The sequence below is a fragment of the Neolamprologus multifasciatus genome, chromosome 15, assembly GCF_963576455.1.
Source record: "Neolamprologus multifasciatus chromosome 15, fNeoMul1.2, whole genome shotgun sequence".
NCBI classification, from domain to species: Eukaryota; Metazoa; Chordata; class Actinopteri; order Cichliformes; family Cichlidae; genus Neolamprologus; species Neolamprologus multifasciatus.
Window position 1 is genome coordinate 23,974,534 of NC_140453.1, and position 24,754 is coordinate 23,999,287.

The window sequence follows — 24,754 nt, forward strand, 5'->3', positions numbered from 1 at the left end:
GATACAAACTTTACAAGATTTATATATATGTTTTCCATATGGGATGCATTTATAGTGATACCAGTAAAGCTCAGTGCTGGCATGGCTGCTTCCAAATGGGGAATTATGTGACACATGAGTTAATCAGTTGGTCAATTTCTAGACGTTAGTGTCGACACTTCAGAACATTTTACTATGTTCTGCATGACACTCCAAATGACTCCAAATAAGAAGACAGAGGTGAGGGAACTCGAGCCATGCATTCCTAAATAATGTCTCCTAATCTAAGGAGCTTGGAGAGAAAGAGGCTGGACTTTATGTGAAAGCGTTTCTCCTCTCATCCCAGGGCCTTTTCAGTTCTGTCTTCTAATCATAATCATTTGCTCAAATTTTCTTCTTTTTCAAGATTAAAATGTCATTTATTTACACAGTATACACAGAATATTTTCCCACAATATTTCTTATTTTCCGCTGACCATAACTGAGGTAAGTGAGGCCTGCAGTTCTTTGGATTTTGTTCTTTGGATGTCGTCCCAGTTCAGCCTCCTTTCAAGTGGGAAGAGTCTCCACATGATCTGCTACTTAACGGGGCGAGAGGTGCTGCTCCTAGCTCTGCCTGCCCCAGGTCTTATGACATCCAGAGGTGGATGGACAAAAGAGTAGAAGTGGGAAGTTCTTGAAATTATAATGTTTTGAATTGGTTTGATGATTTGAAGGTAACATTTGTTTCATATTTTACTGCAATAACATTTTATTATACTCAAATTAAACTGTTATATTTCAAGACCATGGACAGCGAACGTGGTTTTCACTGTGATCTCGATAGTTGCTCCAACATGACTGTTTTTAAAGGTGGAACTACACAGTTTCAGCTACACTTTGACAATACATAATATGTCACGGAGATCGTGCATTGCACTTGTCAGATTAGGCTCATCACACTGAAATGAATTGACTGTGCTTTTTAAACACACCTGAAAAACTAACCACACCTCAACGCTATTGTGCGGATTGTGCTCACACACTAATTTAGTTGGAAACAGCAGCTCAGTTTTGTGGACTCACACATTTTACCTTTATCCACCAACAGTCAGCCATTCTACACACAAAGAGTCACAAACTGGTTTGTTGATCATGAGAGCCATGTTGTTTTTATTGATCCTCGGGTCAACATAGAGAGAGTACATGAAGTAACTGTAATGTAGTCACATTTATAAACAATTTGAGTCTAACTGAGCGCTCGCACCATGCAAACTCCACAAAGGAAGTAACCAGGAGCTGGAATCAGGAATCTTTTTGCTGTGAGACAGAAGTGTTAACCATGGTGGTGAAGCAGTTAGCACTGATCATGATGATCCTAAAAACACTGACACATATAAAGATATGAACACGCACACCGACACAGATGGAGTATTTTCAAGTGGCTGACTGGTTTTGGGGGAGTGGAAACGACTGAAGAAGAGGAGTTAAACTTTCTTCTGAATGATGCCCCCACAGCTCAAATGACACCTATCCATCTCCTGAAAGGAAGAGTTCAAAGATGAAGATAGAACTAGTTTGTCATGTACATGGTAACCTGAACACCAAACATAGTGTCCATGCACTAAATAAAATGATGAATTATTTTTGTTCTTTAATTTTGTACTAAGTTTTCTGTATAACCAACAGTACAGACTGTAGAAGAGGAAACACTCACGGGTGGTCTCGGTGCCCCTGAGAGGCTCACTGCTCCGCTCGCCAACCACAGCATAAACATTGATGATGTACTCAGTCAGAGGGTTTAGATTTTCCAGCACTACAGTGGTCACCGATCCTACGACTAAAAGCTGAAACGATAAAGCATTGGTTCTTATTCTGTTGACCAGTGAACGAGTTAATCACAGGTGGATTTGATCAAAGCCAAAGAATACTTCAAACCAACAGTTGGACTCACTTTTGGGATTTTGTGAGTGTCACAGTTCTGTGTCTTCAACACGGTTTTCAGTTCTGCATTAATTTTCTGTTTCTTATTGTGTGGCATTGGCCACTTTCTGGGCCAGGTTCTGTTCATAAGTTTCTGAAATGTAAAACTCTAGACTAAATGAGTCTTATGCAGCATTTTTATACACTGTTTATGCTCTGACGGGTGTATATTTTTATATTTGGGTTGTCACAAATAAATGAAATGAGAGTTTTGCCATCAGTATGAAGTACATGTATTCTGATGGTGGGAGCTAAAAGCCTCTGGTCTCTGGTTACAAAATAACATAAGGGGGAGAGCTCATCTCACCTCCTTGGGGAGTCCTCCGGCTGCTATCGAGTAAGTGACGCGAAACCTATCCACGGTGCCGTCAGGTGGAGTCCAGGTGGTGCGGAAGGAGCTCTGTTTCACCTCTGAGGTCACCAGGTTGGTTGGTGCCCCCAGTGGCTCATCGTCTGAATAAGAGACAGAGCACAGAGAATGGAATCCATCATGTTGACATCAAACAATGCAACATATCACATATCCTTTTATCATTCAGCTAAGCTAAGAGGATAATCTTCTGTTTTCAGTGCAGAACTGATTTGTGAATAACAAAAACAAAGTAATCTCTATTTCCCATGTGTGATGTGTCGTCAGTTTCATTGCTGAAACAGGGTAAATGCCGCTGTGCCAATAAGTGATTAACCCTTTAAAGCCTGAACCATGAAATAATTGTAAGAATTTTCCATTTCTTTTGAAAATACAGTTTTTTAAAGCCTCTGATGAATCGGACTGGACAGCCGGAGAAAAGCAGCCAATGAATGAAGAAAAACTTGGAAAGTCCTGAAGAACACATGGAAAACTATTGCTAAAACCACTTTAACAAATTATAAGAGTCAGGTTCCCTGGAAGAAAATCTAAAGGTATAAGAGTTGGCCCAAGACTTGCACAGTAACTGTATTAGTCTAATAGTCAGTATTAATTAGTAGATTTATCAGTGCTTTGCTCCACCGTCTTGTCTGAATATGGAAACCTCTGACTCAAAAACCAACACAGCGATAATCATTAAGCTAAAGTTGAGGGTTTCAAATTCACACGCCAGGGGGTGACGTGACAATGTTCATCTAGTGACCCGAGTGGCGGGCGGAAGTGACGGTCAAGGTAAGCGACTCATGTTGTAACTGACGTCAGACGCCGGAGATTTTGGCGGAAAATTAAAGCAAATGGTAGTTTAGATTTGAACAAATTTCTTTAAGCTTCAGTATTACCAAATACACTTATCAATTGTCTCATAACTAACAATATTTGTCTAAATAATCTCCAACACCCTGGAGAACAACGGGGAGAGTTTAGAGGCTCTCCAAGATTATATTGATCAGTGCTTTCAGGATCTCGTGATGAAGAAGGCCCAGAGTGCAGCTTCCCCGGCCAAATCTGAGACGCCGTCATCGAAAAGACAACGCCCGGCAGATTCCCCCGGCACAACATCGCCAGCTGGCAAAGATATTGCCGACATACTGGAGTCAATCGACAAGCGATTGTCCAGTTTCGACGCAAGGCTGTCCCTGGTGGAGATTCTTCACCGGGAATTTAAATGCTTGCGAGAATCCCTGGAGTTCAGCCAGCAGCAAGTGGAAACGCTCGCTGCTGAAAATGCCACGCTAAGGGAGTCGGTGAAATCTCTCACAGAAAATGTTACCCAGCTCAATAGAGAAAATAAAAAAATAAAAGAAACGGTTATTGATCTACAAGCTCGTAGCATGCGAGATAATCTAGTATTTTCTGGTATTCCAGAAGCCGCTGGAGAGGACGCGGAGACCACGGTAAAAAGCTTCATCAAAACCCACCTGAAGCTGCCGGAGGACACGGTGAAGAACATCGTCTTCGATAGGGTGCATCGCCTCGGCCCCATTCGGGCTACGGCCGGGAGACCACGTCCTATCGTGGCCAAATTCGGCCACTTCAAACAAAAGCAACATGTGAAAAGCCGCGGCAGGGAATTAAAAGGAACGGACTTCAGCGTGAACGATCAGTTCCCCAAAGAGATCCTGGAACGACGCAGGGTCCTCTTCCCAATTCGACGCGGCTTCATCCAGAAAGGCTCCCGCGCTGTCATCGCTGTGGACCGGCTGTACGTGGACGGACAGCTCCACCGCGACCCCAACATCACTCCGTGGCTGTATTAACTTCAGACCAGATAAGAATCCGCTACACCCTTTCCCTATCCACTCACACTAACTTGCATTAACATCTGTTTAACTTACCGGTATCAAATCGCATCTTAAGTGTGATTTCATAGCAGTATTAACACCGTCACTCTCCGTCAGTGATTTAACTGGAATGTTTACGTTTTCTTTTCTCTCTTCTCGTTTTTTTTCTCTCTTTTCCCCCTCTTGTTTTTATGCTGCTCACCCTCGTCCTTGGTTTCTTTCTTTATTTCTTTCACTGCTTCGATCACCTGCTTCCACACTCATCCACAAACAACATCATTTATTTCGACACTTACTCACTGCACGATCACGCACAGTCATGCGCTCAACGGCAGCACATTTACATCAGTCAGACAGCGCACACAGGATACACACACTTAAGCCAAGCATACTCATATTAGTAAATATGCAAACACATAGTCAGACTCAGGGAGCATCTCGCCACACATTTTTTCTCTCTCTCCCTCTCCTTATTTATGAACAAGTGATGTATTCTCTCCACCTGTCTAAGCGACACACACAGAGTACACCCCAAGTTATGTACAGACATCTATGGGTGCACTAAGATTCGTTACATGGAATGTAAATGGAGCTGGCTCCAGAGAAAAGAGGTTAAAAATATTTAACCAACTCAAAAAACTACAGGCAGATGTTGTCCTTTTACAAGAGACCCACAGACCTCTTAGAGGTTCGAATGAACTTAAAACACCTGAGTTTCCTAATGTGTTCTCAGCTTGTTATAATTCTAGACAAAGGGGAGTAGCAATTTTAATCCATAAAAAAATTAATTTCACAGTACTCGATACAGTTATAGATCCAGAGGGCAGATTCTTAATCATTAAACTATCTATACTTGATAAAAAGCTATGTATTGTAAGTGTATATGGTCCAAATGTTGATGATCCCTCATTCTTTCACGGTTTTTTCAGTGCACTCTCTGAACACTTAGATGGCACACTTGTGCTTGGAGGCGACCTCAACCTTGGACTGAATGAAGAAATGGATAGGCTCAATACAGCAGGAACTCAGCGTAATTGGCAGTCCACAAATATAATCAAACAGTGTATGAGCGACTTTGGTCTTTGCGATGCATGGCGCTCCCTTCACCCCACCAGTAAGGAATATACTTTTTTTTCACATGTTTATCACTCCTACTCTCGTCTAGATTATTTTTTGGTCAGCAGCTCACTGCTGAGTGACGTTTCAGACACTGAGATTCACCCTATAGCTGTCAGCGATCATGCTCCTGTATCTTTAACACTAATGCACAAGAATAATACTATGCCAAGTAAAAACTGGAGATTTAATACATCACTGCTTAAAGATGAAGACTTTATTAAATATTTTAAAAAAGAGTGGACTTCATATTTAGACTTTAATGACACTCCCGGAACATCAGCTTCTGTTTTATGGGAAGCAGGGAAAGCTGTGATGAGAGGTAAAATAATTTCTTTCTCATCACATAAAAAGAAAAAAGAAAACAAAAATATTCAGGAATTAGAAAAAAACATCAAATCACTAGAAGAAGCCTACGCGTCCCACCAAGATCAGGAAACATTGAACAAAATACGCAAAACAAAACTAGAATTAAATGAGATAATTGATAGAAAAACAAAATTCTTAGTACAAAGACTACGCTTACAAAATTATGAACATAGTAATAAATCCGGTCAATTTCTAGCAAACCAGCTAAAAATAAAGAAAGAAAAAACAACTATATGTGCTGTTCAAGATTCATCTGGGAACACAATATATGAACCGAAACAAATAAACAACATTTTCAGGGATTTCTATAAAACGTTGTATTCACCACAAATAAACCCATCTAAAAAGGAAATTGATCAATTTTTAGACAACATAACTCTCCCAAAATTATTAGACTCTCAAGCAATGGCACTGGATTCGCCACTGACATCAGGTGAACTCCAGGAAGCCCTGATAAGTATGTCCAATAATAAGGCTCCAGGTCCAGACGGCTTTCCTGCAGAATTCTACAAAGAATTCTGGACGATTCTAGCACCAGTTTTTTACAGAACGTTGTTAGAAATCAAAGAAAAGGGCAGACTTCCATCAAATATGAATTCTGCAAACATTAATCTCCTGCTAAAACCAGGCAAAGACCCTGTATATCCCTCAAGCTATCGTCCAATATCCCTTATTAATGTAGACCTCAAAATAATCTGCAAAGCTCTCTCGAAGAGACTAGAGAAAATAACCCCCCTCTTAATTCATCCTGACCAAACTGGTTTCATAAAAGGTAGGCACTCATCAACAAATACACGTAGATTACTTAATTTGATAGACTACTCATACAGTAAAAACCTTGAAACTACAATATTTTCCTTAGATGCAGAAAAAGCATTTGACAGAGTTAACTGGAAATTTCTATTTGCAACTTTACACAAATTTGGTTTTGGATCTTCTTTCATCAACTGGTTAAAAATATTATATAATTCCCCAACAGCTTGTGTCAGAACAAATGACCAGACATCCTCCAGCTTATGTCTCCTGAGGGGCACCAGGCAGGGATGTCCACTCTCCCCTTCACTGTTTGCAATTTTTATCGAACCACTAGCAGCAGCAATTAGACAGAATTCAGCAATTAAGGGCATAAAATGCAAGAACGTGGAACATAAAATCAGCCTTTATGCTGATGATGTGTTACTCTTTCTCCAAAATTCACAAACCAATATCTCTGGGGTGATTGAATTGATAAACTCTTTTGCAAGAATATCAGATTACTCAATTAACTGGTCAAAATCTACAGTCCTTCCTATTAATTGCTGCTTCCATAATTCCTCTTCTACTCCACTGCAATCGGGAAATATAAAATATTTAGGTATTAATATTTCTCCCAAGCTTGCAGATCTAACTAAATTAAACCATACACCACTTTTAAAGAAAGTAGAAGGTGATCTGGCTAGATGGAAATGTCTACCCATATCACTCATGGGAAGGGTTGCTGCTATAAAAATGATGGTATTACCAAAAATAAATTATTTATTCTCAATGATCCCAGCTAAACCGCCGCAAGATTGGTTCAGATCTCTAGATTCATATATGTCCAAATTCCTTTGGAAAAATAAGCCCCCACGTATAAGCTTAAAAACACTACAAAAGACCAAGGATAAAGGAGGATTAGAACTACCTAACTTTCAGCACTACTTCTTAGCCAACAGGCTTCAGTTTATCTCAGGATGGCTAAAACATAACCTTTTAGATGAACCTTGGCTAGATGTAGAACAAGCACTTTGCAATAATCTAGAGATTTCAGATCTACCATTTATCAGCTCAAACATCCAACGACATGAATGCTTCAAAAGCATCAACATCAGCTCTTCTCTGACAGCATGGTGGGAGTTTCTGAAGTTGACAGAGTCTTCATTAATCCCATGCAAACGTACACCTATCTGGAACAACCCTGACATATTACAAAACAATAATATGATAAACTTTTCAGATTGGAATGGTAAAGGAATCAAATATGTAGAACATATACTAGAAGGAACAGAATTTATTTCATTTGACAGACTAGTTACACAATATGGGATCAACAAGAAAAGATTTTTAGAATATCAACAAATTAAATCCATAATAAAAAAGAAATTTAAACCAGGTCAAGTTGAACTACAAACACCACCAAATTACTATCCAAAATATACAGAATGCTTTCTAAAACAGATGAATCAATATCACTTCCTATTGCAAAATGGGAAGCGGATTTATCAGTTAACTTAGACCAAAACTTCTGGTCTCAGATTTGCTTAAAAACCTTTCATCTAATCAGAAATCCCAGTCTTCAATTAATTCAATACAAAATACTACATAGAGTGCACTATACAGGTCATCGGATGTTCAAGATGGGCTTTGCATCTACCAACAACTGCTCACACTGCCAAACCAATTCACCGGACAATTATATCCATGCTCTTTGGTTCTGTCCACCAGTTCAGAAGTTTTGGCGCGAGATATGTGAAGACTTATCAAAGTGTCTGAAATGTAACATTCCAACTTCCCCCTTAGTGTGTTTGTTGGGCAGCTTAGATAATGTCACTTCAGAAAAGAATGTAGCCCATATGGTTTTCACTGCCCTATGCATAGCCAAGAAAACAGTCCTCATGAACTGGAAAAATAAAAACAATCTTAATTCTAACCAATATAGAAATTATCTATTAGATTACATTAGTCTTGATACAGCCTCTGCCACCACATCAGATCAATCGCTCTGGGCTCCTCTGATCAGCTCCATCACCTAGTGGGGGTGGGGGGTCATATTTTGGTCTCGCCTTCACTGTTGTGATTGGTGTGGGGGTAGGGTCGGGCTTAGGGCGTCGGGGGGTTCCCCGGGAGCATCTTCCTTGGGGGTTCAACCTGGGGTAGCGGTCATGGCCAATTAGGGGCTCTGTTGGCTCTTAGGTGACGGTTTCCTCGTGGCTACGTGCAGCAGGGCTAGGGGAGGGTCTGTGCTGACGGACGGGGGTTACTGACCTGGTAGCCTGGCTGCCCCTGGGAGGGTCCGGGACGGGCGTGAGGTTCTGGGGGCGCTCCAGCTCTGGCCTGGGGCCCTGGCCAGGCCTCGGGGGCCTGGGTCCTGGTTGGTGTGTTGCCAGGGTTGTGGGCCGGTGGGTATATGGGGGCCCACCACTGGCGCAGGGTGCCGCCGGTGCGCCGAGCCACCTGGGGGGCTCTTCAACTGGTGGGGGGGGGGGGGTTGTCACATCTTGCAGGAGCTTTCCTCTCTCAGGAACTCTCTCTGCAAGAGGGGGAGATACAGGAGAGGTGGAGGAAGATCTCAGCCTGGGCGTCTATTGTCTTATGTAGTCTGGAAGATGAGTGGATGATGGGGTGGGTGCAGTTTTCTCTGTGGTGGGGTTGGGTGGGCTGCCCCGGGCTCTGTGGGGCCGGGCGGCGCCGCTGCACTGGGCCCCGGTTCGGATGGGCCTGGGCCCCCCTTTCCTGGCGGGTCGCGGAGTATGGGGGTGCCTACTGGGGTCAGCGGGGGAGCTGGCCCCAGGGAGGGGTCACTTGCCCCTCCCTTCCTTCCCTCCCCATCTCCAGCTGCCTCCCTCTTCCCGCTCCACCACAACCACCCACACATGCAGGGCCTTGGAGTAGGGGTGTGTCACCAGGGTGCAGAGGAGGTAACCCCCCCCTCTGTCCCCTTCTGGCTGCCTCTGCCTCAATTTTATCCCGCAACTTAGACATTCACATTACTCACACTCTCATTACACATACATATAGGATCTTGGGGGTGGGCACGCTACACGGAATCCCAATTACCATCAGGGTGTACACCTCACCCCTGGCGTCGTTGCCCACCTCTCAATTTTAAATACACGTAGACATTGAGGGCTAGCAGGAGGGACTATGCGCTTACCTGCTGCTCTCTGGCAGGTAGCTCCATGCCCTCCTGGGTTTTAAATGCACCTTAGAACACACATACATCAACACTACAATGAGCGGGTGGAGGGAGGTTAGGAGTCTTCTCTCACCCTCGTTCTCTGCGGTCTGCTGGAGCAGGGGGGCTAGGAGGAGGAGTTGGCCGTCCGACTGGGGTCCGGAATGTGGGGCCTCCCTGCTGCTGCGGAGTCGGGGCGGTCTGCTTCTCCCCACCGCAGGGAAAAGGGTAACACAACCTGGGTCTGGGTGCAGTTCCCCCCTCCAGGGGCAAGGGTACCTAGACCCGGTTCGTAGAGTACGCTTGGGGAGTGTGATTGTGTGTACAGCGTCTCTTTATGTCTGTCTCCACATTGGTTGAGTGTGGAGTAAGTGCATATGAGAGCATGAGGGTGGGAATGGATGTTTGTATCTGTGTGTGCCTGTATGTCTGTGTCCATATGTCAGGTTGGGTATCAGACGCCACCTCTCTGAGGACAGCTCAGGCCCTCCAAGGTTTGGAGGCCTATCTCCCCCCACCACTTCCCCTGCCGGGGGCGGACTCCCTCAGACATCGGTGCGTTGGTGGTTCTTTGTGTCCGGGGGTGGGCGTCCGGGTACACACCGGCTCACTCCTTGGCGGCGGCTTATCGGGGCCTGGAGCCTGGGGCTCGCTTGGGCCACTTCGGAGGTGGGGTGCCCCCGGCCTCTCGGCCTGGGGCTCGGTCACTCAGGCACAGCTGGCTGCCGGCGGAGCTCACGGGCACGTCACTGCAACCCCCCCTGGCTTCTGCTCCGTGGCTGCTGGGTGACCCCTCATCTGGGACTCTCCTCAGCTCTTTCTGGGACAGTGGCACGGCTGCCCCTCTGTTGGTCTTCCTTGGTCTCTTGTGTTCTGGGGGCCTCTGGATGTCTGGAGTTTTGATCTCCTCCATACCTGCTTCATGCCCTGGAGGACGGGGCAGTGGCCCCCCACACCCTCTAGCAGATCATTACATGAGGGAACCTTTTAAGAAAACAAGCGCGTCCATGCTCACAGGTGTACACACGGGTGATCACACACACAAACTACACCCTTTTTGGCTCCTACCTCAATGCACACTGTGCTGTCGATCTTACGTGCTGCACAATAATGTTTAATATTTAGTATTTACTGTCATATTCCCATATATCATTGTGATGTTGTTTATTGTATTACTCTCGTTGTCTTCTGCTTGTTTTCTTTTTTCTTTCTCAACAGGTGATCCAGGTGATCGATATATGTATTTTTTTTTTTCTGCTTATTCTGTTGGTTTTTGTTTTTTGCCCTTCTCCCCCGTCCCTCTTTTCAACTGTTTTTCTTTCCCTTTCTTTCTCCCTTTTCTTTCCCCCAGTCAAGTCTGTCCCGTATTCAGCAAGTGAAAATAAAATAAAGAAGAAAAGGTGAATCAAATGGACCATTACGGCAAAGCTGGGATGGTCAATTTGGTAAAGAAAATCCGTTGGGCATCTTTCTTCGCCTTTAGACAATAATTCTGATGGCAAAAGAGCCAAACGGGACAGGCAAAAAAAAAAAAAAAAAAAAAAAAAAAAGACAGTGTTCATCTATCATAGATATATTTTTTACTAAATGTACACTTATTAAATCACTTCAAAATTTCAGGAGATTAAGTTATTCAAGCTATATCAAAGGTTTTCTACACAACATTAATAAACAATGCAGTTTGGGTACTCTTTTAAGAATCAGCTTGATCAGTTTCATAGTATATGTACACCTACAAGGAATTGGGCTCCAACTAATTTCCGACCTTTTGAAATCTTGACCAGTGCAAGATTTCATAAAAGTTATTGAGATGCTGGTCTTATAATTATCCAGTGTCTCCAACCTGAGCCCTTTAAGCTGTTGTACAAGTTGATTGTGAGGTCATTAACGATGTCCGGCAGGAACTTGAAGTCAGTGACGGAGTATACGTGACTCTCATCTGGATCAGAGGCAATGGACTTCAGCTCATTCTCATCAATATGAGCTATACCTACCAGAAAAATGCACGATCAGATTGAGAATTACACATTTAAACCGAGACTAAGAACAAAAATAATATCAGTGACTTCCATATGAATCAGTCAAGCTTCACTCCTGTTAGTGAAGAACAGGAAACTGACGCTAAAATTGGTCAGTGCAAGACTGGAAACTCCTGAGATCTCTCTTTCTACTGCAACATTTAAATGCTGAGATCAGAATTTGCATAAACAACATAAAAGTGTGGACCCATTTTGCCTTGTAAGAACACTTAAGGGTAATGGTGGGGGTATAAATGGTAGTGGGGCCCTTAGTACCACCTGAACCATCATTTAAATATCAAAGCATGAGTATTGTTGCTGGTCTTTTTCTTTTTTTAAAACAAAATCACAGTCTGTAGCTCATTGCTGCTTTCCTTGCATTTTTTCCCTATGTAAACAACCAAGCTCACTAACCAACAGCATAGAGCTCAATGCCACTGTCTCTGAGTTTCTGTGAGACTCGGATGACTTCATCCTGGGACCTTCCATCAGTGATCAGGATGCCAATTTTGCGGGAGTCTCCACGCATCCCCACATTAGGTTTGAAGTTGTTTTCAAGCATGTAGTTTAGAGCCAAGCCTACAACACAGCAGCAAAGATGTTTTACTAAGACTTCAGCTGGAAACATTGCGATGGGGGGAGCCTAGCAATGCTGTTACAAAGTCACCTGTCATGGTGTTTCCTCCTTTATATGGCAGGTTGGCAATGGCATGTAACAGGGATGCTTTGGTGGGGTGGGCGTTGAGGTGCCATTCAGTCCTTGGATCACCACTGTAGTGAGTCAGACCTGCAGAAAACACATTCAATAATGTAGAGCACCAAAGATAAACAAACTCTGATCCTCAGCTTTTTCACAAAATAGACAAAATGATAACAACTACAAATAAAGTGGGACAAACGAAGCAATCCATTCTGCTTTTCCTTATTTTCTGCCATCTATACACTGTTCCACCGGTGGATGTTCAATGTAAACAAAGATTTGAATAATGAGATTAGTGTACATACAAGTAATCCTTGTAAAGCCAGGCTTCAGACTACTCGAAATGTTTGGTACATGTTCAGCATAACGTAAAAGAAACCAGATATCCAGTCATCTCAGGCTAGAAGCCCCACCCACCTGCTGTTTAAATCATCTGCCTGTAATGAACAGCCAATCAGAGCAAAGCTGACTTAAAGTAGTGATTCTGAAACTTCTTCTCGTTTGCCCCACTTTTTAAATGAATCAAATCAACCTTTACCGATCTGGACACTTTCTGGGCCAATGTCAAACACACTGACCACACGAGCAATGAAGTTGCGGATGGTTTTGAAGTTTACGCGTCCAACACTCCAGGATCCATCAACCAGCAGTACGATGTCGGCTTTCGCTGTGGTGTTACACTGAGCATCTCCAGAGAGAGGTGGTGCTGTTGGGAGGAGGGGAAGTTAGTGAGACACCTGGTACACAACAAATACCCACCTCAGCTATTGAGTCCTATTTTAACTGTTTGTATGTGAGAGAAAAGTGAGAAAGAGTGAGATGAAATACATAAGGAGGAAAGAAGACAAAGGCACAGAAAAGACTGTCGATTCTTTTCTCTTCAGATAACCGGCCCTGTGGTCTCAGTAGTAAGTAGCCTCTCCCACACTGTGATTTATGGCGCCACCTGCTCCCACAATTATTTACATGTTCCTGATCCAGGAAAAGGCTGCTCAGCTGTTCAAAAGAACTTAGGAGACGTTTTAGCTCTTTTAAGGGACTGCAGTACTAAACACAGTAGTCTAAAGAGCAGCCTCCTATCTGGTTTTCCTAATCAGTTTTCCTCGACGTCAATGGAAATCCAAATGAGATCAAGAAAAGGTGCAAAGCAGATCATATAAAAAAAAAAAACACTGTTGAAAAATACAAGTTTAGTACAATATTTGAATTTTTAAATAGATAATAATAAAGTGAAGTAAAATTAATTTCACATTGAGGTGAGTTGGTCATTCTATCAGCTCTTATTTTCTCTCTCTACAATAGCGTTTGGGAATTCTCATTCCCGGCCATTTTCATTCTTTTGGTCACTACCCAAACATCATGACCATAGGTTAGGATAAGAATGTAAATCAGGTGGTAAATCAAAAACTTCACTTTTCTTCACTTCTCACTTCACCACAAACAGTGTTGGGGAGTAACGGAATACATGTACCGCCGTTACGTATTTAAAATACAAAATATGAGTAACTATTCCGTTACAGTTACTGTTTAAAAAGGTGGTATTTAGAATACAGTTACTTTGTTGAAATAAATGGATTACACGGCGGTACTTCCCTGTTTCATATTGTGGCGGGTCAGGACTGTTTGGGTTTTGTTTGACAGCTAGCTTCTGTAGTTGCAGGCGGCAGCGTTGCGGTTGCCATGGTTACAGGGTGACGTTCTCGCTCTGCGTGTTTCCTGGGTGAGAGAGGCCTTTTTGTTGTTGTGCTAAGCTAGTAGGCAGAATGCTACCGGTATAGCTCTAAAGAATGTAGCATCATGGGCGGTGTAGTCCGTGCTGCAGGGAGAATGGACTGCCATACCCGTTATGTGTCTGTGAGCGCGAGGTGGGAGAAAAAGGAGAGTCAAAAAGTACTAGTTGTCATCGAGCAAAAACGGGAGCTGGAAGCATGTAAATATAATAACAACCACTGCAGCCAAGAAGAGTGCCTGACGAGCCCAGTTGTAAGTAAGCTATTAAAACTCGACTGTATGCTTTGTTCGTGTTTTCCGTTCCGTTGGAGCAGCCTTTCAACGCCTCTCTCTGTCTCTGGCAAGAAGAGTTGACCCAGACAACAAAGTAAAGCTATTTTTCAGCTACGAGCCCAACACGGAACCGTATTAGTCAGCGGTCCCTTTACTACGGTTCGGAGCCGCGGACCTTCAGTAATAGTAATAAATCACACAGCAATAGTACATTCACGTAGTTGTAAAATGCATGATAATATGTTAAGTAATCCAAAGTATTCAGAATACGTTACTCTCATTGAGTAACGTAACGGAATACGTTACAGAATACATTTTAGGGCATGTATTCTGTATTCTGTAATGGAATACATTTTAAAAGTAACCTTCCCAACACTGACCACAAAAGATCAGAACAGTGTCCACACCACACCAACCCACGTGTAAATCTTTCACTCCACTTTGTCTTCCCTTGTGAGCAAGATAGAGATACTTGAAGTCTTCCACTCCACCCTTCTCCAGCTTAGAACATGGCCCCAGATTTGGGGTGCTATTTCTCATTCCAATGCACAATGACTGAAAATAGCACAACTAAAGAACAATGGGTTGTGAGGCCAGTTTTTTGATCATTAATATTCAAATTGTCATGACCATTGATAAACAGCCACTGATCAAAGACCATTGATCAATAACCAATGATCAGTGGCCATGAGTACCATTTACAGAGAGTTGGGGAATAGCTGTGATCACAGCATTGTAAGATGGTGAAAGGTGTACCCTATATGGCTATTTCTAACTCTAAATAATAGTACGAGCCATGAAAGTAAAGTCATAATTGCAATGTTGAACAATTAAAGGGCAATAGCCTTTATTAAATCACTAAAAAATGTGCCACTCTACACTTCCTAAAAGAGTTATACAACAGATATAATAATATGTATAAAGTCTTTTCAGCTTTGTAAAATGTTGAACAATGTATCTAAAGCTAACTGTGATGCTGGTCTAATGCTCCAGTTACTCATTACCAACCTGAGGCCTTTATGCTGTTGCACAAGTTGATTGTGACGTTGTCAACGATGTCCAGTAGAAACTGGAAGTTGCTAACTAGGTACGTGTGACTCTCGTCCGGATCAGAGGCAATGGACTTCAGCTCGTACTCATCATAATTTCCTATACCTGAGGGACAAATGATCAGGTTGAGAATTTCACTTCAAAATAGAGATTTCAAAACAAAAATAGCATATCAGTGTCTGCTAAATGAATCAATAAACCATCATTAAATAGGTACGCTTAATCAAAATAAAAATCTGAATTTAACAGGGAGCCAGTAAAGAGAAGCCAATATAGGAGAAAGATGCTCTCTCTTTCTAGCCCATTAGATATATATATATAATTCAAACTACTGCAGCACAGTACTTGTAATGCTTACAGCATCCTCTAATCACTATAATACATTATTATGGTCAACAGTATCAAACACTGCACTGAGGTCTAGCAGGACAAGCACAGACATCTGTGATGAGCTCTGAAACCTGACTGAAACTCTGGAATAAACCATTCCTCTGCAGGTGGTAATTTAGCTGTTTTAAAACTACCCTTAGCTTAGACAGCTGGGTGCTGAGAAATCTAGGATTGAGGGAGAGATTGAAGTTGCCCCGGCTTTCCTATCACATCTGAGAGGGTAAAAAGTCTTATCATCCAGCCTTTTATGTTTAAAATGATGCACGATATAACAGAGCTTTTCCATATTTTCTAACATCTTTATTCTTGATCAAAGATATGATCAAAACATACGTTTGATTAACATGTTGAACGGGAAATGTAGTTTCAGTAGTGAAAATTACATTAATGTCTGGATTTTGTGTGCATAGACATGATCCAGTTTTCACCTTGGAGAATCAGTGTCTGCATGTGGCTGCAGGAATGCGAGGAAGGTCTTCTGCTGGAATTTTCAACGGTACTTTTGCTACTAATTTTCTTAGGTACCATCTTATGAACTGTTCATCTCACAGAAGACAAAGGGAAGAACACGGTATCTCTTCTTCACTTAACATTTATACCTGTTTACCCTTTTCCCCCATTCTCTTACTTGACGTCACATCTTCTCAGATGACATCTGACATGTTGACAGGTTTTTGATATGGGCGACATGGGCGGTTGCCCAGGGCGGCATCGTGGTGGGGGCAGCATTACGAGCATCGGAAAAAAAAATTACTCCTGCCCCAACATCAAGTCACCGCATTTTGGGAATGGCATAGGCACTGATCGGTTTTCTATCGCCCATTTGCTGGGCGTAAGGGCGCCATCCGTTTGCGAGGTGCGCCTGCTGCTTGTTGGAGGAGAGGTCGGTGCGGCAGGGGATTCTCTGGCTGGCTGGAGCGGTATCTAATAACCAACTCGCAAAATAAAACAAAATAAAAACAAACCAACAAACACAAAAACCCCAGATATAATGATAAAGACTTATAATTTGCACTGATGTTTTTTCAAAATTCTATACGTGAAAAGTGAGCACGAGATCCCTCGATGTGCCTGCTTGCTGCTGTGCTGAAGTCAAAGTAAACTTTATTTATATCAGGAGTCAGCACAGAGACTACAAGCCCATTATCATCAATGGAGCTCCAGTGGAGAGGGTGCAGTCCTTCAAGTATCTCGGTGTCCACATCTCCTCAGACCTGACATGGTCTGCCCACATTCATGTCCAGACCAAAAAGGCTAGTCAGCGCCTGTGCCACCTATGACAACTGAGGAAGTTCAGGGTCTCTCCAGAGATCCTCAGGATTTTCTATACAGGCGCTGTGGAGAGCATCCTCACACAGAACACCACATCCTGGTTTGGGAACAGCTGTGTTAAGGACCAAAAAGCTCCTCAAAGAACACTGCTGCAGGATTGCTCTCCCCCACTTCAGGACATCTACACCAGGACTAGAGGAGCGCATATACTGAAGGACCTGTCCCATCCTGGCAACAAACTGTTCCAACTTCTGCAATCCGGTAGAAGGTTCCACATCATCCGGGCAAGGACAGAGAGACACACACATGCCCTCTCACATCATCCAAGGTTGTTTTATTGTCAGGGTTAGAATTAGGTTATGGTTAGGTTTGGGCTAAGGGTTAGGCACAAACATTCATTTTTGATAGTTAAGTTTAGGGTAAGTGGCAAGGGAAAGCATTATGTCAATTAGATGTCCTCATTAGGATATGAAAAAAAGTGTGCATGCGTGTGTGTGTGTGTGTGTGTGTGCGTGTGTGTGTGTTTTTATGTGTAGGTGTGTGTAGGTGTGTGTGCGTGCATCATGCGTGCGTGCATGCATCATGCATGCGTGCATCATGCGTGCGTGCGTGTTTGCTGGGCAAGAAACATTATACAATCATGTTAGAGTGGCACCCAACTACCCAGCACATTATGCCAGGCCCACAATCTGTGCAGGTGGTGGAGGCGTTGCCTTGTATGGTGGCTGAGCTAGCTACCACGAACCTAAGAGTAAGTGCATTTTGTTTCAAGTGGTACAAGTTGCAGCTCATCACTGCTAAGCTATTGTTACTTTTGTTTTCCCATTTAAACAATCAAGATCACTCACCAATAGCATAGAGCTTGATGCCTCTGTCTCTCAGGTTCTTTGACTTAAAGTAAACTTCATCTTGGGACTTTCCGTCAGTGATCAGGACACCAATTTTGCGGGACTCTTCTCGCATGCCCACACTGGGATTGAAGTTGTTGTTACAGATGTATCTTAGAGCCCAGCCTACAAAATAGCAACAAAGAAGTTTTACAAAGAGTTCAGCCAGAACAAGTACATGTCACAATGCAGGAACAGACTCAAGCGTTGGACCAAGAAAAAAGTTGAACAGTTTATTTACAAAAGTCACACCAAGTGATATATACAAAATGTGCAGGGGAAAAGAGGTCCAGACATCCTAGGGCCGGGAAGGGCAACAACAATCCTCTTCAGTCACACACACGAGAACGTTCTCTTCAGTCACACACGCCACTCGATACACTCGTCATAACTCCAACATACATACGTCAGAACTCCAATGGAAAACAGGCAGGGACACATCCAGGGAAATCTATGCACAAAAAGAGAATGAAGTCACAAACCAGGAAAATATATGAGGAACGAGATTAGTATGAGAGAGCCGGGCAACACTGACATGAATCATGCAACGATCTAGCGATGGGAAACACCAACCTGCCATCTTAAATAGTCGCCAGAGAGCCAAGGTAGTGAGCAGCAGGTCCTTGCTACATACATTGGTGCGCAACAGCACAGACTACGTAGCTCGCCAGGCATGATGGCACCTGGGGAGATGGTGGTGGTCCAAGGGTACCTCGAAGGGAGACAATCCGGTGGCTAAGTAGATTAAGCGTACTCAATCCAGGGAAGACAGTCACTCCATACGGACTGGTTGGTTGATGCCACATAACGGAGGGCTGATTCCTGTTCCTGGCTCATGCGTTCGGTTTGCCCATTGCTCTGCAGGTGGAAACCAGAGGATCAACTAACCCTAGAGGTCTTAGCAGAACAGAACACCTTCCAGACTCTTGAAGTGAACTACGGCCCTTGGTCGGAGATGATATCCTCTGGTATCCCATGGAGGTGGAAAACATGGGTAGTCAGGAGTGGGGCTGTTTCCAGGACCGTAGGAAGCTTGGGTAGCGTGAGAAAATGGGCAGCTTTAGAAAAATGATCAACAATGGTGAGGATGACTATATTACCTGCCAAGGGTGGAAGGCCGATGACAAAGAGGCAGACCCAATCTCCCAGGTGATGGCTCCCACTGTGCAGGATGGAGGTAGGATGGGTGAAGCTTCACAGGATTCTTCAGATGAAGCAAACTGCCAGGAAAGATGAGATGACTGAGATGTTTTGCAGTTTGTAGATAGGCCAGGTTCTTGAGATCTATCCAAACAATGAATGGTGCCCCCACTCCTCCAGGGCAAGCTTGATCGCCAGTAGCTCATGGTCTCCCACATCATAGTTTCGCTCTGCAGGTGATAACTGACGAGAAAGAAAAGCACATGGACGGAGCTTACTGGGAGAGGACAGCCCCAATTCCAGTGTCAGAGGCGCAGGTCTGTTTGAAGCCCAAGCAAACCACTGTTTGAGCTGGTTGAAAGCTGCCTGAGCAAACTGGTCCCACTGAAAGAAGCTCTTGGGAGACGTTGGACAGGTTAAAGATATGGCTTTTTTGCTGAAATCACAGATAAATCTATGGTAGAAAGTGAAAGAAAAAACAAGGAACCATTGTAATTGCTTTCGATTTCGTGTTCTGGCCAATCCAACACATCCTGTACCTTAACAGGGTCTGGTTTCAGGTTCCCCTGCTGGATGATGTAGGCCAAGAAACTGACCGCGTCAATGTGGAATTCCCATTCTTCACCTCTGACAAAAAGTCGGTTCTCCGGGAGACACTGGAGTACCTGCCTTACATGATTCTTGTGTTCTTCAAGCGATCTGGAAAAGATGAGGATATCATCTTGTGGTGGAGGTGTGGTCCCTGGCTCAGCTGCAGGGAAGGAGTGGTGCAGTGAGCTCAAAGGGGCGGTACTGGGAGGCAGGTGAGCCACAGGTGGTGGCGATTGACTGATGATGGTATTTCTTTCCGTTTCTCTATATAGTGAAGGCAGAGTCGAGTGGAGAGAGGAGAGAGCTGGACTGGAACAGACTGTTTTTATTGAGTGCCCAACTGTCAATAAAAAACAATAATAGTGAGCACAATCACCGTGTGGGTCATGTACATCTACAAGTGATGCCAAAACCCAGGAGTGGGGTGTCTGACCCACACAATGAACCACACGCCCAGTCTGTACAGTTGTTGACACAGTTGTTGGCACCAATGCTGGCGGAGATGGCAATGATGTGCCGAGACCGGGCGGTGGCCCAGCGGGAACACCTGATTAAACTGCAGGAACACTCAGACTGGCAGACCAGGTCCTGGAGTCGCTGGCGCCACCGAAACTATCTCCTCTGTCAGTAACAATGCACTGGATGGGGGACGGTGATGATGCCCAGGTCTTTTTGGAGGCATGGCAGAGGCGTGCCAGTGGTCACAGCAGAGTGGGCCCAGCAGCCGATTCCACTACTGTAGGGGGAGGCTCAAACAGCAGCCCTCAGCCTACCGCCAACCTTCTTAAGCCTCATTTACTGGCGGGCGCGATCTTTTGGCTTAGCGGGGCAAACAGCGATAATGTGGCCCTTACAGCCGCAATACAAGCACTCACCAGACGTAAGCCGCCGGTGCTGTTCAGCTAGAGTTATGTGGTGAGTTGATTGCAGGTGCGTTGGCCAAAGGCCAGAACCCCTGATGAGTTCTGCCTTGGCAGATGAGAGATAAAGCAGAGGAAAACAAAAACAAACAATGGAGTGTTTGATCCTTGAGTGACGCCGAGAAGGCACGGGGTCCACGTCAGTACAGTCATATGAGCAGATTACAAAGACTTGTTTTTTGTTTGTTTGTTTCTCTCTTGGTGTCAGCTTACTGTGATGGGGGTTTATAGTCCCAGGAGCTGTTTTGTTTTTAGCATGCAATTTACTCCTGGTAGGATGTCCCTACAAACAGATCCCAAGTAAGGGATCAAATTGAGGGGATTTAGAAAGCCTCTATAAACAGGAACTCCAGAGACCACATTACACTAATTGGGACAGGGTTCCATGGCCCTACTTGGAGGCAATACTGTGGATTGATTGGCAGCCAGCGGCAGAAGCTCTAGCGGTCTAACCCCCAATTGCCAGTGGCTACAAGGACATGGAACATCACCACTCTAGTGGTGATAGAGCCTAAGCTTGTGCATGAGGATGAAAGATCCTGTCTAGATATAGTCAGACTCACCTCAACACTCCACTTCTGGAACCAGCTTCCTTGTAGAGGTGGTGGAAAGGAGTTGTATCCCTTGCCATTTCGTGTCACTACACTTTTTTTTCTTAGGGAAAAAGAGATTCAACTCTGCAGCTGCATGTCTTGTACACTCAGGTAAAGACAGGAGCAGAGCTGTGAACTGATCACTTTTGATGGTGAGTTATAAAAATCATCATGCCCAGACATATAGTGTGGGTGCACTGCAAGTGTCTAGCAGAAGCCCCTGTACTGGAGATCTTCAACTTCCACCTATCCCAAGGAGGCTGGATACACTGAGTCAGAGATCACTCCATGAATCCACAGACAGCTGCCAAGTATAGCCCATTGTTATAGGCCTTTTGGAGACTATAGTGAGAGCTTCTTTTGCATTGCCAATAATAAGTCATACACCTGCGGGCTGGACTCCATCAGGATTACATTTGTCACAATTCTGTTCACATTTTTTATGGAAAGAATTTCTAGGCACAGCCAAGGAGACAAGGGTGTTGGGTTTGGTGGTCTCTCCTTTTGCAGACGTTGTGGTTCTATTGACTTCATCAAACAATGACATCCAGTTGTCACCAAGATGTCTTGCAGCCAAGTTTGAATCAGCTGGACGAGAATTGGCCAGTCAAAGTCTTAGACTCAGGTTCTCAGTCATAAAAAGTTGGAGTGCCCAATCAGGCTGTAACTGAGTAGCTGTCCCACATGTAGATGTTCAAGTATCTTGGGGGTATTGTTTGTAAGTCAGTGAAGGATGGTTGGTCTAGCATCTGTCATGCATATCCTATATCGGTAATTGTATTACTATTGCTATACACTATTGTGGTAAGTGTCCTAGTTGGACATTGACTAGCTGGACACGTCTAACTAGGACGAGGCCCCAGGGAACACTCAGGACGGTCTGGCATTGGCATTCAGTCAGTTTAAACGCAGGAAGGACAGGTCTGTTGTGCTATTTAAAAAAATACCTGTCATGGTGCTTCCTCCTTTATAAGGCAGGTTGGCGATGGCCTCCAGTAGGGATGCTTTGGAGGGGTGGGCATTCAGGTGCCATTCAGTCCTTGGGTCATCGCTGTACTGAACCAGACCTACAGAAAATACATCCAACAATGTAGCTAAACACCAAGGATACCCCATCCCTCACTCTCAGCTTCTTCACAAAATATACAAAGTGATGAGAATTAAAATAATCAAAAATGTGATAAGTAAAGGAAATATTGGAGCTGAAATTAGATTAGTGCTAATAAATTAGTTGGATATAATGAATATTTGTTTTTAATTTTGTATTGCTGTGCTGTCATTTATTATCTTACTAATAAAAACCAACTCAGTAATTTTAAATACTTGGATGGATGTATTTGCTGGATAATATCCTAAAAATCAACCTTTTAAGCCCAAGTGTTGATGTGGAAGTCTCAAAAGTCCTGATATCAGATTGGTACTCAGTATCAGCAAAGTACCACATCTGTATCAATTGGAACTGGAAAAGTTGCATCAGTGCACTTTGATCTTCTGTTTTTAAACGAGTCATATAAATAAACTGACATGGCTTATTCTTTAATAAATGATCAGAAGAAGTTTAAAGGGAGGAGGAGCTACAACAGCTTTTTTTTCAGAGGGGGCAGAACAAAGGCTCTGTATATGATAACATGATGCAGTATACAATAGTAGCAGCAGTGAAAGCTTTACCGATCTGGACTCTGTCAGGGCCAATGTCAAACACATTGGCGAGCGATGAAGCTGCGGATAGTTTTGAAGTTCATACGCCCAATGCTCCAGGAGCCGTCAAGCAGCAGCACGATGTCGGCCTTCGCTGTGGTCTTACACTGAGTGTCTGCACAGGCACAGTGGTGTGTGTGACATCTGGTACACAACAGATACTCACGACAAATGTCTGTTAAGTCTTATTGTGTGAGGGAAAATTGAGAAAGACAGACAGGAAATACATCAGGAGGAGAGAGGAGTACATCACAAAAACTCACTATCAGAAAGCAGATTTACATTACATAACACAAATGATCCACACTCCTAACCCACTGTGTAACTGGCGTCACTTTTTTAAAATTTTCATTTCATTTGTCTCAGAGTAGGATGTGATGCATAATAACGAACCTGATGTCTCACAGTGGTTAAAAAAAATCCTCACAATTATTCCAAATCCATTCTGAATGACTGTTGATCAGTCCTAAACCCCCTCAGTTTTGTTTATAGAGCAGCATTTCAGAGTAATTTTTCTGCAGCATGTTAAATATGCCTTACAGCAGCTCTGCCTGACCACATGGACCTGTCAAAAACACTGAATTAAATCCTGCTGTGGATCCAAGATCTTGGAGTTGGGAAATCAGTCACTGTATCTGCTTCCAATTACAACAGGAACTTCTGCTAAGGATCAGCATGTCCTTTGAGTCTGATGGAAAGCATTGCATGAGACTTTTTCATAGGAAAGATTCACATTGTAAATCTTAATAAACATGAAGCCACATTTAACTACACATTTAAGCTGCATTACTGCTCTCGGTAGGCTATATTTAGTGGTTTAAACGTCTTTAAAAAAATAAAAAGCTCCTCCCAGGAAATTCAAACTAGATTTAAGTTCTGATGGATTATCTGATCATCATAGGTGAGAGTTAAAACTTGAAGTTAAAGCAAAACACTTCACAGGCACACGTTTGCTTCAGTTATTATTTAAATGTAGACTAAAAGTGCAGTTACACACAGCAGGCAGAGGACAGACAGAGGTGAGAGGAGGTGGAGGAAGTCAGATGTGTTGGATCAAAGAGGAAGAGGAGGGGGAGGAGGAGCCACTTTACCTTGCTCCTGGGCCTGAGAGGAGGACAGCAGCAGTGCCAGGAGGGCCACAACTGTTGCCAGAGAGAGCCTGCTCTTCATCTTCAGCTCTACTGGTCTCAGCAGCGCATGAAGGAAGCTGCAAGAGGAACCAAGGAGGCGGTAAGGCTTCCTCGGGGCTTCACAAAACTGTTAATCCTCCCAGAACGTGAACCTCAGAGCTCATTAATGCACCTTTATTTTCATTTAAATCTACATTATGCTTAAAACAACAAAACAACGCAGCTTTGAAGAGAAAAATATGTCACATGAATATTACACGAGCAGATATAAGATCACATGACAACCTTTATTGTGTATAAAAGACTAAAGTTCAACAAATTCTACAAAATATTTAAGAAAATAATCTTTTTTTCTGTCTCTACAATATATTCTTTTTCTCTCATTTCTGTGGCTCAGATTATTTCCTCTCAGAGTAAAGACATGCATTTAATATTTCTGCATGATGAGAAATATTCACTCATGAGGACAAAGTCATCCCACTGTCTTGCGTAATGGAGGATCAAGCCGTGGCACTGTACGCAATTACGCACAGCAATGTTGAGATATAATCCATATAAAAAACGACAACAACAACAAAAAGTAATATTGCAGAATTTAAAAAGCACGCAGATTTTAAATAGGTGATAAATGAAAGCATGTGAATCGATCCCCCTTAAATTGCACCCAAACAGAAACCTTTAGGCGCTGACCTTCAGAGGAGACGGACACAAATGTCGTTTTCTTAAAGAAAAAGTCTTCGCTGTAGACTCCGGCCAGAGAAAAGTGGGAGTGAGGTGGTATGTCGCAGACTGCAGTCTTCTTCCAAGTGTGAAGAGTCTTCACACAATCTGC

At 43.5% G+C, this 24,754-nt stretch overlaps 1 pseudogene across 1 annotated transcript; it reads right to left on the bottom strand.

Annotated features, from left to right (window-relative positions):
* Positions 1-1,103: 1,103 nt before the first annotated feature.
* LOC146502138 (collagen alpha-1(XII) chain-like) lies at positions 1,104-24,742 on the bottom strand (annotated as a pseudogene). The gene is made up of 13 exons (XR_014869460.1): positions 24,613-24,742; positions 23,884-23,999; positions 22,763-22,907; positions 22,042-22,161; positions 17,812-17,976; positions 15,260-15,406; positions 12,786-12,953; positions 12,215-12,334; positions 11,962-12,126; positions 11,373-11,519; positions 2,249-2,394; positions 1,676-1,805; positions 1,104-1,499 (listed from the first exon to the last, which is right to left on the bottom strand). The product of XR_014869460.1 is annotated as a collagen alpha-1(XII) chain-like (transcript).
* Between the last annotated feature and the right edge of the window lie 12 nt (positions 24,743-24,754).